Source organism: Acipenser ruthenus, chromosome 1, assembly GCF_902713425.1.
Source record: "Acipenser ruthenus chromosome 1, fAciRut3.2 maternal haplotype, whole genome shotgun sequence".
Classification (NCBI taxonomy): domain Eukaryota; kingdom Metazoa; phylum Chordata; class Actinopteri; order Acipenseriformes; family Acipenseridae; genus Acipenser; species Acipenser ruthenus.
In genome coordinates, this window is record NC_081189.1 from 42833636 (window position 1) to 42848698 (window position 15063).

The following is a 15063-nucleotide window of genomic DNA, read 5'->3' on the forward strand; positions in this document are numbered from 1 at the left end:
TCTCTGTGTAAAAAAGTGCCTCCTATTTTCTGCTCTGCATGCCCCTTTATCTAATCTCCATTTGTGACCCCTGGTCCTTGTTTCTTTTTTCAGGTCGAAAAAGTCCCCTGGGTCGACATTGTCAATACCTTTTAGAATTTTGAATGATTGAATCGGATCACCGCATAGTCTTCTTTGTTCAAGACTGAATAGATTCAATTCTTTAAGCCTGTCTGCATACGACATGCCTTTTAAACCCGGGATAATTCTGGTCGCTCTTTTTTGCACTCTTTCTAGAGCAGCAATATCCTTTTTGTAACGAGGTGAGCAGAACTGAACACAATATTCTAGATGAGGTCTTACTAATGCATTGTAAAGTTTTAACATTACTTCCCTTGATTTAAATTCAAAGCTTTTCACAATATATCCGAGCATCTTGTTGGCCTTTTTTTTATAGCTTCCCCACATTGTCTAGATCAGGGCTTCTCAAACTCAGTCCTGGGGACCCCCTGTGTCTGCTGGTTTTCATTCCAACCGAGCTCTCAATTACTTAACTAGACCCTTAATTTGCTTAATTAGACATTTTTACTTGTTTTCAGCTCTTAAACAGTTGCAGTTTAAGTTACTTATCAAATGTTATAGCTAACTTGAAACATGCAACTGTTCAATAGCTGAAAACAAGTAAAAATGTCTAATTAAGCAAATTATCAGTTCAATTAAGGGTCTAGTTAAGTAATTGAGAGCTCGGTTGGAATGAAAATCAGCAGAAACAGGGGGTCCCCAGGACCGAGTTTGAGAAGCCCTGCTCTAGATGAAGACATTTCTTAGTCAACATAAACTCCTAGGTCTTTTTCATAGATTCCTTCTTCAATTTCAGTATCTCCCATATGATATTTATAATGCACATTTTTATTGCCTGCGTGCAGTACCTTACACTTTTCTCCATTAAATGTCATTTGCCATGTGTCTGCCCAGTTCTGAATGCTGTCTAGATCATTTTGAATGACCTTTGCTGCTGCAACAGTGTTTGCCACTCCTCCTATTTTTGTGTCGTCTGCAAATTTAACAAGTTTGCTTACTATACCAGAATCTAAATCATTAATGTAGATTAGGAATAGCAGAGGACCTAATACTGATCCCTGTGGTACACCACTGGTTACCTCGCTCCATTTTGAGGTTTCTCCTCTAATCAGTACTTTCTGTTTTGTGTTAACCACTCCCTAATCCATGTGCATGCATTTCCTTGAATCCCTACTGCGTTCAGTTTGAGGATTAATTTTTTATGCGTGAATTAGTCAAAAGCTTTATGGAAATCTAAATAAACCATGTCATATGCTTTGCAATTATCCATTGTCGATGTTGCAACCTCAAAAAAATCAAGCAGGTTAGTTAGACACAACTTCCCCTTCCTAAAACCATGCTGACTGTCTCCCAGGATACTGTTACCATATAGGTAATTTTCCATTTTGGATCTTATTATAGTTTCCATAGGTTTACATATAATATAAGTCAGGCTTATTGGTCTGTAGTTACCTGGTTCGGTTTTGTCTCCCTTTTTGTGGATCGGTATTATGTTTGCAATTCTCCAGTCTGTCGGTACAACCCCTGTGTCAAGAGACTGTTGCATGATTTTGGTTAGCGGTTTGTAAATAACTTCTTTCATTTCTTTGAGTACTATTGGGAGGATCTCATCTGGCCCAGGGGATTTGTTTATTTTAAGAGCTCCTAGTCCCTTTAACACTTCTGCCTCTGTTATACTAAAGTTATTTAAAACTGGATAGGAACAGGTCGACATGTGGGGCATGTTGTCCATATCCTCCTTTGTAAAAACTTGTGAAAAGTAATAATTGAATATATTTGCTATTTTTTTCTTTGTCTTTTTTTCTTTGTCTTGATTGATTTTTGTTACAGTATTTTTTATTTATCGCAAATCCACTGTGCATAAATATTATTAAACACAAAAAACTATGTTTTACTTGATGGACAATTCCGATAAACCCATGTTCTGACAAGGCTTTCCAGCACACACTGCTTAACTGGTACAGTAGGTGGGTTCACGTCAGACAACATGTCGCTCTTACCTATAACAGTGCTAAAACACAGGATCAGCACAGCAGCTCTTGAGCCTCTAATTAAAAGTTTTAGACAGCAAAAAGTAAACAAACCAGATTATGCGCACGCATGCATAGTGATCTCTATGGAAAGCCATCTGGATCAAAAACACGTTGTGCTGCTTTAGAATCTCACGGGACATTTTTTTTTTTTTTTTGCGACTTTCTGTTATGTGGAATGTAATAAACGAGAACCAAAACGATGAGTTTTTTTCCCCCTTCACTTTACAACACCATTTCCACGTTTGTTTTATTTAAAGTTAAATTTCAGTTTTCGTTTGCTTGTTCAGCTACAAAAAGTATGTTATTACTTTATGAAAACGTGTAATTGGCAACTGTTTACTGTGAAGAAACAGCAATAGCAATGAATGAAAAAAAGTAAAAATAAATAAAATGCAGTTTCAACTTTTATGTACTATTTATTTCAGGAATAAACAAAACAATGTTTAAACTTGAACTGCTATTTGGCCTCCTTTGTTTTGTAGTTAATTCAATGGGGTAAAGTGTAAGGCCTACACAATGTATTCTTTACTCCTGGGATATTTTTTTACTTTAGCATGTTACATAGTGTAACGTCTCGTTGTAAAATAAAGGGGCACGCCCCCTGCCCCTGCTTCTATACTGTCTCTACCTGCGTTCTGAGCAATATAATGGCTTTTATTACGAACGAATATCCAAACGAATATCCGAACATGAAAATCCAGTGTTCATCCCAGCACTAATTTAAAGTGCACTATAACTCTGATTCCCATTTAATAAATGCCAGACTTAGTCCTACATGAAAAAACGTCATTACAGATTTCTTAAATTCTGAATAGGTTTGCAGAGATATTCATGTACTGCATAATCCTTTACATTATTTGGACTGTGACACGGTTTTCTTGCCACTACAGAATGGTAAAGCGAAATTGTGCCAGTAGACAGCGCTATTAGTGTATGTTAATATTAATGCATCCCTGACCAACCACAGCTCTAGTTACACAAGCTTGTACAAATGTGATTAACAATATTAGTAGGATTGCAGGGGTGTGCAATTCGTATCACCCGACACCCAGGACAACAAGATTTGTGTGAGGGACAACAAGTTTTGCTGTTGTAGTTTGCCCGTTGGACAAGTAGTTTTCATTTATTTTGACTATGTTCATTGTGTTGCTAGAAAGACACTCCAGGTATATTTTTAGAGAGCCACGCACGTTTCTGAAAACTGAATTGCGGAAGTTTAGCACCAAAGCACAAACATTTTAAAAAGTGTTTACATCCCACCCCTATCACTTCTGATTGGCTTGCTGTGGAAGAAGCTGATCTTATATTGGTTACAAAGAAACCCAGAAATGGCTGCCAAGAGAGCCTCTGGCAACGCACAGGCTAATCTTTTAAATTTAAGGTATTACGTTTTTTGTAAATTAGCAAATAAGTGATACTGCTTTCTTAATATGTGAACCTGACATTTTAAATGCTGCATTCCAGTAACGTTACAAAAAAAAAAAAATCCACCATAGTCGCTAAATATTAGCAGATTAGAAAATATTGTGTTATAACACTTGTGGTCAAGCGTGTACTTGGGATGTTTAAAAAAACGTAACGTTTACTGCTTAGAAGCATTTCAAGAGAAACTTCCCCTGGCAAAAAATATAATGATTTTTTTCTTTCGATTTTAGTGTTGCTGCTAACCTAGTTTGCTGTTTACCATATTAACATTTTTCTTTACTAGATTTGAACAGAAGCAATATTTATTGGAGATGCACAATCCATTCATTTGTGAAACTAATAAAACATGAAGATTGACAAATATGTTTATAATGATAGAAATTAAATCCTTATATATGAGATATCTGTCATTATCTGTACTAATTATATATAATAAATAAACAATGCTTATATATAATCTCATATATAAGCATTGTTTATTTAGCAGACGCCTTTATCCAAGGCGACTTACAGAGACTAGGGTGTGTGAAATATGCATCAGCTGCAGAGTCACTTACAACTATGTCTCACCCGAAAGACGGAGCACAAGGAGGTTAAGTGACTTGCTCAGGGTCACACGAGTCAGTGGCTGAGGTGGGATTTAAACTGGGGACCTCCTGGTTACAAGCCCTTTTCTTTAACCACTGGACCACACAGTATATATACAGATGTAAATCTCATGGCAATGTGTTTATGCATTAATTCATTTTTGCATTTATTTTTCAGTGAGTAGTGCAGGGAAAGAATGTTGCCCTCCCTCCCCCCAAAAAAATAAATAAATGAAATAAAATTCCATCAGGATCACCCTTCTGCAGCAGTGTTCCAGTTAGCCATCATGGGACAAGATGCTAGATGAAAAATAGCTGTAAAATGCTGTACTGTTTTTTTTTTTTAAAGAAAGTATATACTAGAAATAAACAAAAGACAAAAACTATTTTGTCTTTACAGCACTACTGTAGCCTACTGTAAATATTGCATGCATTTTGCTAGATAAAACAGTATAAAATGCAGAGACACTTGACAGATATACACAAGTCCTTTAAAAATCTGGGATTCAGCAGTGACAAAACTGAAAACTTCAAGAAAAAGCAGAATTCCACAAAGCAGAAATAATGTTGTACCTGTGATGCAACAAAACCAAAACACCTGTACACCAGGTGGGGTCACCTTTTGTGTATATCTTGAAGAATTTAGTGACCCAGTCAAGCTACAAGGCTAGATCTGCCCCTGTTAATCACTGATTGATTGATTGTGTACACTGCTAAATAAAGCAAAAATCCTACAAGTTATATTCTACTTTTTTGTTTTTGTGTTTTATGCGACAGGTAGGGGGCAAGTAGATTTTTTAAAAAGGACAACTAGATTTTACTAGCATATTGCCATTGGACAACAAGTTTTTTTCAAAAATTGCACACCCCTGGATTGTACAGACACTACTGTGGTATGTTTTGTTTTTTTTGTTTGTTTCCATGTTCTTTGACCTGGGTCTACTGACAGTAATATTGCATTGATTCTGACATTACAACTCATAAATCATAGTGAGACAAATCCTTTTTAAAATAATAAATGTCTTTATTCTTTTATTAACTGTTCCTCTTCCGAATCTTCATGGAACCAGTTACTATTTCCAACGTATATTTCAGCATATTTTAAAGAGATAGCATACAGCAAAAAAAAAAAACTTAGCTGTGAACTTTTGAAGAACAAAAAGGCTCGAATGGTTCATTGGGGGCAATTTTATTTATTTATTTTTTGTCGTAGTGGTATTTCTCAAGGCTTTAGGATAATACAATCCAAAGAGAGCATTGCAGCTTGAAAGTGTTAATCAAAGCAGGTCGAAAATATTCCTTAAGCTGATTTCCATGCAGCAGATAGGATATCATAAGGCATGAGGGATTTGCCTTTTGGTGCCATGTGAACAGGTTAAGGGATAGGAAAATGTGTCTGTAAACTTTTGACTTGTCTCATCTGTCACTTAGTAAATATTCCAGGCCCTGTTCTTTACAGCCTTTAATGTTTAGGTTTATTTAATGTTAATAATATTTTATTATCGTGTAAGTGGATGTAATGTTGCAGTTTTAATTTGTGGTAGTTATAGTGTAGTTTACCAAATTCTCTATGAATTTAATATCAATTATTAGTAAGGGGCTATATGAGTGGGGTTGCAGCAGAACCAAGTCACTTCACAGGAGTCCCAGTTAGAAAAAATTAGAAAGCCACTGCTCTACCTGCAAGATACAATGTAATGCTTACAGCAAAATGTCCATTACCAAGCTGGTGACTAAGAAATTGAGTGTGATACACAGCTATTTAAAACAGTGTATAGCACCTCTATTCCCTGGCCCTTGTTTTCTCAAGAGAACCTTTTTTACTCCATTGGGTTTTATTTTTGTTTTTTTTAGTGCACCCACAACAGGAAGTAGAAATACACAAAGCTCTGCTTAGAAGTACTGTATTTGTTCACTGCAGTACAATGTAGCTAGTTAATAATACACATTAGTAGAGGTATTTAGCTCCAAGAATGATTAAATTAGTTGTGGCAACTATAGTGCTGCATAGTTAGGACTGTTCTGTGGAGGCCTGCCTAGGTATCGCAAACAACCGTAAGTATAGGCCTCCTTTAATCAAACACATTTACACAAGGAAAAGGCTGGTTTGGCTAGCTCTGACTGCATGTATGATAGGCTTTAATACAATGACAGTTTGCATCACTAGCATCTTAAATACACATTGTCCTGTTGCAGTATTTGAAAATCACCACATAAACAGATGGCCTTGGAATCTTTACAGACATGGTGAAATCAGTGGCAGCTGGTGGCCAAAAAAAATGGCTAGGCAGAAAAAAAGCCAGCGTGCTTGGGGGTCCCCTTAAGCCCAGCAGCAGTAGAATCGTATTATTGTATTCTGACTGACAACACTTTTCATATCTTCTTAACGTTTTACCCCAAGTTGGCTGTTAAACGCATTTTCTTCAGTGGCCAGCAGAGAAAGTAAAACAGTAGCCCATCATAGTTTATTCTAATAAACTTAACTGGGGTTAAGTGTGGGGGGATACAAAACAGTAAGAAAGCCTATAGTAAAGATACATCACGCTGGTACACCATTAATATGGTAACATCTACCCCCATGCAAATGTTATTGTTGTTTAACATGTTATTATTATTATTATTATTATTATTATTATTATTATTATTATTATTATTATTATTATTATTGATGACTAAAAGGCAGTAACACTTTAATGCTACAAACAAAATTTGCCAAACAAAATGTACACAGAATTGACATGATATATGCAAAATGTTTGAATATCATCTGTACATGACATTTTCCAGCAGAAAGACATTGTCAGTACAAAATCTATTTTCCCTGCCAGTGATGAAAATTAAAGAGTAGAGCCTGGGATACAAAAAGCAGAGCCAAGGACACTCCCCTGCTAATACTTTGCTTAAAAAAAAGTTGTTAAGGTGACATTGGTTTTATGTTGGGAAATATTTTTAAGAAAAATAAAAAACTGAAATATCTTGCTTGCATAAGTATTCAACCCCTGTGCTGTGGAAGCTCCCAGTTTACACCGATGAAAGGAATTGCCCTAACGAGGACACAATTACCTTACCATTGGTCTCCACCTGTGAACCATTAAAGTTGCTGTCACATTTTCTGGATAAAAACCCCACTGTTGAAGGATCATTGGTCAGGCTGTGAATCTGAAGAAAAATGAAGACCAAAGAGCATTCTACAGAAGTTAGAGATAAAGTAATACAAATGCATAGATTAGGGAAAGGGTACAAAATAATATCCAAGTGTTTGGATATCCCAGTGAGCACAGTTGGATCAATAATCAGGAAGTGGAAGCTGCATCACACCACCAAGGCACTGCCAAGAAAAGGCCGTCCCTCAAAACTCAGCGCTCAAACAAGAAGGAGACTTGTGAGAGAAGCCACAGAGAGGCCAACAATCACTTTGAAGGAGCTACAGAGTTCAGTGGCTGGGAGTGGAGTAATGGTGCACCAGTCAACCATATCAAGAGCTCTGCATAACACTGCCCTGTATGGGAGGGTGGCAAGAAAGAAGCCGTTACTCAAAAAGTACCATCTGAAAGCACGTCTGGAGTTTGCCAGAAAGCATGAGAGTGACCCAGCTGTGATGTGGGAAAAGGTTTTGTGGTCAGATGAGACCAAGATAGAGCTTTTTGGCCAAAACTCAAAGCGCTATGTGTGGCGCAAACCTAACACTGCCCATGCCTCAAGACACACCATCCCTACAATGAAGTATGGTGGTGGCAGCATCATGCTGTGGGGATGCTTCTCATCAGCAGGGACTGGGCATCTTGTTAAAATTGAAGGAAGAATGGATGGAGCAAAATACAGGGAAATACTGCAAGAGAACCTGCTTCAGTCCGCTAAAAAACTGAAGCTTGGGAGGAAATTCACCTTTCAGCAGGACAATGATCCCAAGCACAAGGCCAAAGCAACATTGGCGTGGCTCAAGAACAAAAAGGTGAATGTCCTACAGTGGCCTAGTCAAAGTCCTGATCTCAATCCCATTGAGAATCTGTGGCACTATTTGAAAATTGCGGTCCACAAGCGTCGTCCAACCAACCTGAACAACCTGGAGCAAATCTGCCAAGAAGAATGGGCCAAAATCACTCCGACACTGTGTGCAAAGCTGGTACATACTTACCCCAAAAGACTTAAAGCTGTTATTGCAGCGAAAGGTGGCTCTACCAAATATTAATGTGTGGGGGTTGAATACTTATGCAAGCAAGATATTTCAGTTTTTTATTTTTCTTAAAAATATTTCCCAACATAAAACCAATGTCACCTTACAATAATTGATTTTGAGTTTCAGTGTTTTAAAATAAAATATCAAACAGAACAAGATTTCAATGTACCATTTGTAATTCAGTAATATGAGAGAATTGGTCAGGGGTCTGAATACTTTTGCAAGGCACTGTATATATATATATATATATATACAGTACTGTGCAAAAGTTTTAGGCAGGTGTGAAAAAATGCTGTAAAGTAAGAATGCTTTCAAAAATAGACATGTTAATAGTTTATATTTATCAATTAACAAAATGCAAAGTGAGTGAACAGAAGAAAAATCTACATCAAATCAATATTTGGTGTGACCACCCTTTGCCTTCAAAACAGCATCAATTCTTCTAGGTACACTTGCACACAGTTTTTGAAGGAACTCGGCAGGTAGGTTGGCCCAAACATCTTGGAGAACTAACCACAGTTCTTCTATGGATTTAGGCAGCCTCAGTTGCTTCTCTCTCTTCATGTAATGATGTTGAGATCAGGGCTTTGTGGGGGCCATACCATCACTTCCAGGACTCCTTGTTCTTCTTTGCACTGAAGACAGTTCTTAATTACTTTCGCTGTATGTTTGGGGTCGTTGTCATGCTGCAGAATAAATTTGGGGCCAATCAGATGCCTCCCTGATGGTATTGCATGATGGATAAGTATCTGCCTGTACTTCTCAGCATTGAGGAGACCATTAATTCTGACCAGATCCCCAACTCCATTTGCAGAAATGCAGCCCCAAACTTGCAAGGAACCTCCACCATGCTTCACTGTTGCCTGCAGACACTCATTCGTGTACCGCTCTCCAGCCCTTCGGCGAACAAACTGCCTTCTGCTACAGCCAAATATTTCAAATTTTGACTCATCAGTCCAGAGCACCTGCTGCCATTTTTCTGCACCCCAGTTCCTGTGTTTTCGTGCATAGTTGACTCGCTTGGACTTGTTTCCACGTCGGAGGTATGGCTTTTTGGCCGCAAGTCTTCCATGAAGGCCACTTCTGACCAGACTTCTCCGGACAGTAGATGGGTGTACCAGGGTCCCACTGTTTTCTGCCAATTCTGAGCTGATGGCACTGCTGGACATCTTCCGATTGCGAAGGGAAGTAAGCATGATGTGTCTTTCATCTGCTGCAGTAAGTTTCCTTGGCTGACCACTGCGTCTACGGTCCTCAACATTGCCCGTTTCTTTGTGCTTCTTCAAAAGAGCTTGGACAGCACATCTGGAAACGCCTGTCTGCCTTGAAATTTCTGCCTGGGAGAGACCTTGCTGATGCAGTATAACTACCTTGTGTCTTGTTGCTGTGCTCAGTCTTGCCATGGTGTATGACTTTTGACAGTAAACTGTCTTCAGCAACCTCACCTTGTTAGCTGAGTTTGGCTGTTCCTCACCCAGTTTTATTCCTCCTACACAGCTGTTTCTGTTTCAGTTAATGATTGTGTTTCAACCTACATATTGAATTGATGATCATTAGCACCTGTTTGGTATAATTGTTTAATCATACACCGGACTATATGCCTACAAAATCCCTGACTTTGTGCAAGTGTACCTAGAAGAATTGATGCTGTTTTGAAGGCAAAGGGTGGTCACACCAAATATGGATTTGATTTAGATTTTTCTTCTGTTCACTCACTTTGCATTTAGTTAATTGATAAATATAATCTATTAACGTGTCTATTTTTGAAAGCATTCTTACTTTACAGTATTTTTTTACACCTGCCTTGAACTTTTGCACAGTACTGTATATATTTATATATACTTTTTTTTCACTTTGAAATTTTGAGGAGGCTCTAAGGAGCCTCCACTGCGTGAAATGTAGCCCCATGCGAATCGTCCATTTCATTTCATCCCAGATCATTTTTCTAAGAGGTACTCTGATTTTTTTACAGGACTTCGAGACCTCCTATAAAATTTCAAACTCAGGCGCCCTCTGCCTTTTTAGTCCTGTGTGAATTTGAACAAAGCATTTGGAGATCACTCAAAGGACGAAACAGTTATTCAGTGTTGTCAAGGTACCGGTAGCCTTTGGAAAAGAAGTTGATTCCCTTTCATGTATGAAATGGGTATTTACCGCCTAAATTTACCAGAAAACATATCCCAAAGCTGCTCGCCAAGCCTGTGACGCAGTCCTGGCCCGGCCCTGAGGGTATAAAGGGACTGCGTATTAATCATGGCTCGACATAAACCATGGCTCAGCGGCCCCGGGCTGCTAGAGATCGCAGTTTGGCATGTAGGTATGAAGCACCACAGGCCCAACCGGGCCAATAACATTTTTTAACTGTATAATGTATATAGTATAGTGCACATGGCTTCCATCATGAATGCAGGTAAATGGGCCAGTGTGCCAAAAAGCTGAGAAAATAAATTTACATGGGTGAAAGTGCTCCATATGTAGACAGAATTCCATCAAAATGGCCTCTCCCAGGTCCATTCCTATGATTTGTGTAGAAATGCCAAAAAAATCTGGGGGTGAGGGTGGGGGATGGAAAAATGTAATGTTTTTGCACATACTTGATGACTTGTAACCTTTTAGTATATTTTTCCCCTGTTGAACTGTAACTTGATTGAGACCGTGGGCACATAACCCATAGAGCACAGGGGAGGCAAACTATATATATATATATATATATATATATATATATATATATATATATATATATATATATATATATATATATATTATTGGGCCAGTTAAAATTCTATCCGGGCCATTAAAAACACTACCTCAGTGGCCCAAGGGGCCAGTAGTACAAAATCTAAAGGTAGAGCCCTGGAATGGACTACCACCTCTCCCGTGTCCCTCCCCAGTGCACCCGGGGTCATCTGGCTACAGCTCCTGCTGTTTCTCGGTCGATGGACACCCTATATGGGGTGCATGATGCAGAGAAGCTGAACCTGGCCCAATTGCCGTTTTGGTACAGGCGCCTAATTTAGTGCTCCTGTCCAAGGACACTATCTGCCTGTGGCGGAGTGTCCCGCCGCTATGTATTATTATTTGTATTTTTGTTTGCGGCGCGGGTAAAAGCGCTGCGTCTTTTATATTTAAAAACCCCATGAGGATGCATGGCTGATCAGCTACTGATTATTTAACTAGCTGACTATGCATCCTTACCAAACGCGTGCAGACTCTGGCCGAGGGATAATAAGATAATTAACAACTAGTTAGTCCCTCGGCCAGAGTATATAAACCTGCAGCTCTCTGCACTCGGGGTGGAGTGTAGAGAGGAGAGTACGGGGAGCGGAGAGAAAGAACAACATTAAAAAAACAATTGCTAAAACGTGCTGGATTATCCAGCACGACACTTACTTGTTTGTTTGTTTATTCGTTTGGCCCTCGTGCCCTTTTGTTTTGTGTTTTGTTAAAATCACTTGTTTGTTTATTAAATACGCTGAATGCAATAGCATTCAGCTTCACCCGCCCATCCACTGTTTTGGTTTGAGTTACTTCCTGGTCCGTGACGTCATCAACCTCACCACTGCGAGCCAGACTGCCACATATGGTGTCAGAGTGGGATAAACAACGCCTCCAACAGCCGGACCAGGAACAGCAAAATAAGTTTTTCTTTGTGTTTGTTTTTTCAAAAAGTGTTTTTTTGTGAAGGGAGAAAAAAAAAAAAAATGGGGAAAAGTAGCCGGAGGAGAAAGCAGCAGCAGCAGCAACAACAACAGCAGCAGGAGGCGCAGCAACAGCAGCCTTACCTTACCACGCTGGATGTCTGCCTCACCTGCCTGAAGGGTGAGGAGTGGTGCTTCGCGGTTGGTGAGGTCGGGCACGTGGCACCGGACCAACCCCCTCCATGGCAGGAGAGGAAGGAGCCTGAGCATCCAGCAAGGGTGAGAGAGGACCCACATCCTCCGAGGCGGAAGAATCCTGTCTCCTCTGAGGGGATCTGGGACTGGCTGGCGGAGCCTGAGAGGGATATAATGGTGGCCCTCCCTGCTGTGATCACCCTCCTGTGGGCGAGAGATGGGGAGCGCTGGGAGGCCTGGGAACAGACACACCACCCAGCATCCCTCCCAGACATCACAGCCATGGTGCTCAACTACCTGGCTGCAGATATGGGAGGGGCCCCGCTGCTGTTTCCAGTGCCAGAGGGAGAGGAGCCATCACTGCCGTCTCCAGTGCCAGAGGGAGAGGAGTCATCGCTGCCTTCTCCAGCGCCAGAGGGAGAGGAGCCATCGCTGCCTTCTCCAGCGCCAGAGGGAGAGGAGCCATCGCTGCCTTCTCCAGCGCCAGAGGGAGAGGAGCCATCGCTGCCTTCTCCAGCGCCAGAGGGAGAGGAGCCATCGCTGCCTTCTCCAGCGCCAGAGGGAGAGGAGCCATCGCTGCCTTCTCCAGCGCCAGAGGGAGAGGAGCCATCGCTGCCTTCTCCAGCGCCAGAGGGAGAGGAGCCATCGCTGCCTTCTCCAGCGCCAGAGGGAGAGGTGCCATCGCTGCCGTCTCCAGCACCAGAGGGAGAGGAGCCATCGCTGCCGTCTCCAGCGCCAGAGAGAGAGGAGCCATCGCTGCCGTCTCCAGCGCCAGAGGGAGAGGAGCCATCGCTGCCGTCTCCAGCACTAGGAGCAGAGCAGCAGGAGCTGCCTCTGTCTCCACCACCACCAGGAGCAGAGCAGCAGGAGCTGCCTCTGTCTCCACCACCACCAGGAGCAGAGCAGCAGGAGCTGCCTCTGTCTCCACCACCACCAGGAGCAGAGCAGCAGGAGCTGCTTCTGTCTCCACCATCGCCAGGAGCAGAGCAGCAAGAGCTGCCTCTGCCTCCGCCACCTCCACCAGCAGAGGGTGAATGCCTGCTGGTTCTGCCTCAACCGCCGTGGGAGGACTGCTTGCCCCTCCCACCTCCACCAGCAGTGGGTGAATGCCTGCTGGTTCCGTCTCAGCCGCCGTGGGAGGACTGCTTTCCCCTCCCACCTCCACCAGCAGAGGGTGAATACCTGCTGGTTCCACATCCACCGTCATGGGAAGGACTGCTCCTGCCCTGCCTCGCACCACCCAGGGATGCCTGCCTCGCATCGCCTGGGGCTGCCTGTTGCTCTGCATCGCCTGGGGCTGCCTGTTGCTCCGCATCGCCTGGGGCTGCCTGTTGCTCCGCATCGCCTGGGGCTGCCTGTTGCTCCGCATCGCCTGGAGAGCCACCAGCTACAGGGAACGAGGGAGAAGTGGAGCTCCCGCTGCCGCCTCCATGGCCAGGGGCTCCCCTCCCAAGTTCACCTCCCGAGGGTCCGCTGCTGCTGCTGCCGTCGCCTCCCGAGGGTCCGCTGCTGCTGCTGCCGTTGCCTCCCGAGGGTCCGCTGCTGCTGCCGTCGCCTCCCGAGGGTCCGCTGCTGCTGCCGTCGCCTCCCGAGGGTCCGCTGCTGCTGCCGTCGCCCCCCGAGGGTCCGCTGCTGCTGCCATTGCCTGCCAAAGGTCTGCAGCTGCTACCTTCGCCTCCCGAGGGTCCTGTTTTGCCTGGGGTCGCTACCAGTCCTGCCATGTGGCAGGAAATACTGTGGCTGGAGCCCCATGAAGGGGAGCTGCCGGCCACGGAAAAGGGGGGGGAGGTCAGGAGACCAGCTCCCCCTGCTGCACTTTCGCGGCAGGAAATACTATGGCTGGAACCCCATGAAGGGGAGCTGCCGGCCATGGAAAAGGGAGGGGAGGTCAGGAGACCAGCTCCCCCAACCGCACTTTCGCGGCAGGAAATACTGTGGCTGGAGCCCCGTGAAGGGCAGCTGCCAGCCATGAAGAAGGGGGGGGAGGTCAGGAGACCAGCTTCCCCCGCAGCAATTTCGCTGCAGGAGAAAGGGTGGCCGGAGCCCCACGGAGGGGAGCTGCCGGCCATGAAGAAGGGGGGGCAGGTCTGGAGACCACCCCCAAAATTTTTCTGGCCAGAGGAACCGGCCTGTGCGTCGTTCACTGGGACGCTACAGTTGTTTGGGTGGGAGGAGGACATCCCACCGTGGCCGCCACCTTTGGCCCGTTGCTGCCCCTGTTCCTGCGCCGGGACTGCTAACCGGGACTTTAGGGACTAAAGGGGGAGGTGGCCGAAAAGGCCATGTGTGCTGCACACAAGGGGGGGCATGTGTGGCGGAGTGTCCCACCCCTATGTATTATTATTTGTATTTTTGTTTCCGCGTCTTTTATTATTATATTTAAAAACCCCATGAGGATGCATGGCTGATCAGCTACTGATTATTTAACTAGCTGACAGTCATGCATCCTTACCAAACGCGTGCAGACTCTGGCCGAGGGATAATAAGATAATTAACAACTAGTTAATCCCTCGGCCAGAGTATATAAACCTGCAGCTCTCTGCACTCGGGGTGGAGTGTAGAGAGGAGAGTACGGGGAGCGGAGAGAAAGAACAACATTAAAAAAACAATTGCTAAAACGTGCTGGATTATCCAGCACGACACTTACTTGTTTGTTTGTTTATTCGTTTGGCCCTCGTGCCCTTTTGCTTTGTGTTTTGTTTAAATCTTTTGTTTGTTAATAAATACGCTGAATGCAATTGCATTCAGCTTCACCCGCCCATCCACTGTTTTGGTTTGAGTTACTTCCTGGTCTGTGACGTCATCACACATCACCACTGCGAGCCAGGCTGCCACACTGCCCCAACAACCAGTGCCGTGTCTCGGAGGTAAGCCTCAAGTGTGCCTATTTAGTTGGGCAAAGATAATAGTATTCTGGTAGCCTACCAGTCCTATTTGTTGAGGTCTCT

General features: G+C 43.1%; 1 protein-coding gene across 1 annotated transcript in view; it reads left to right on the forward strand.

Moving 5' to 3' along the window:
- Positions 1 to 15063, forward strand: part of LOC117421535 (guanine nucleotide-binding protein G(q) subunit alpha) — a 97797-nt gene that overhangs the window by 53278 nt on the left and 29456 nt on the right. The gene's annotated exons all lie outside the window — the stretch shown is intronic.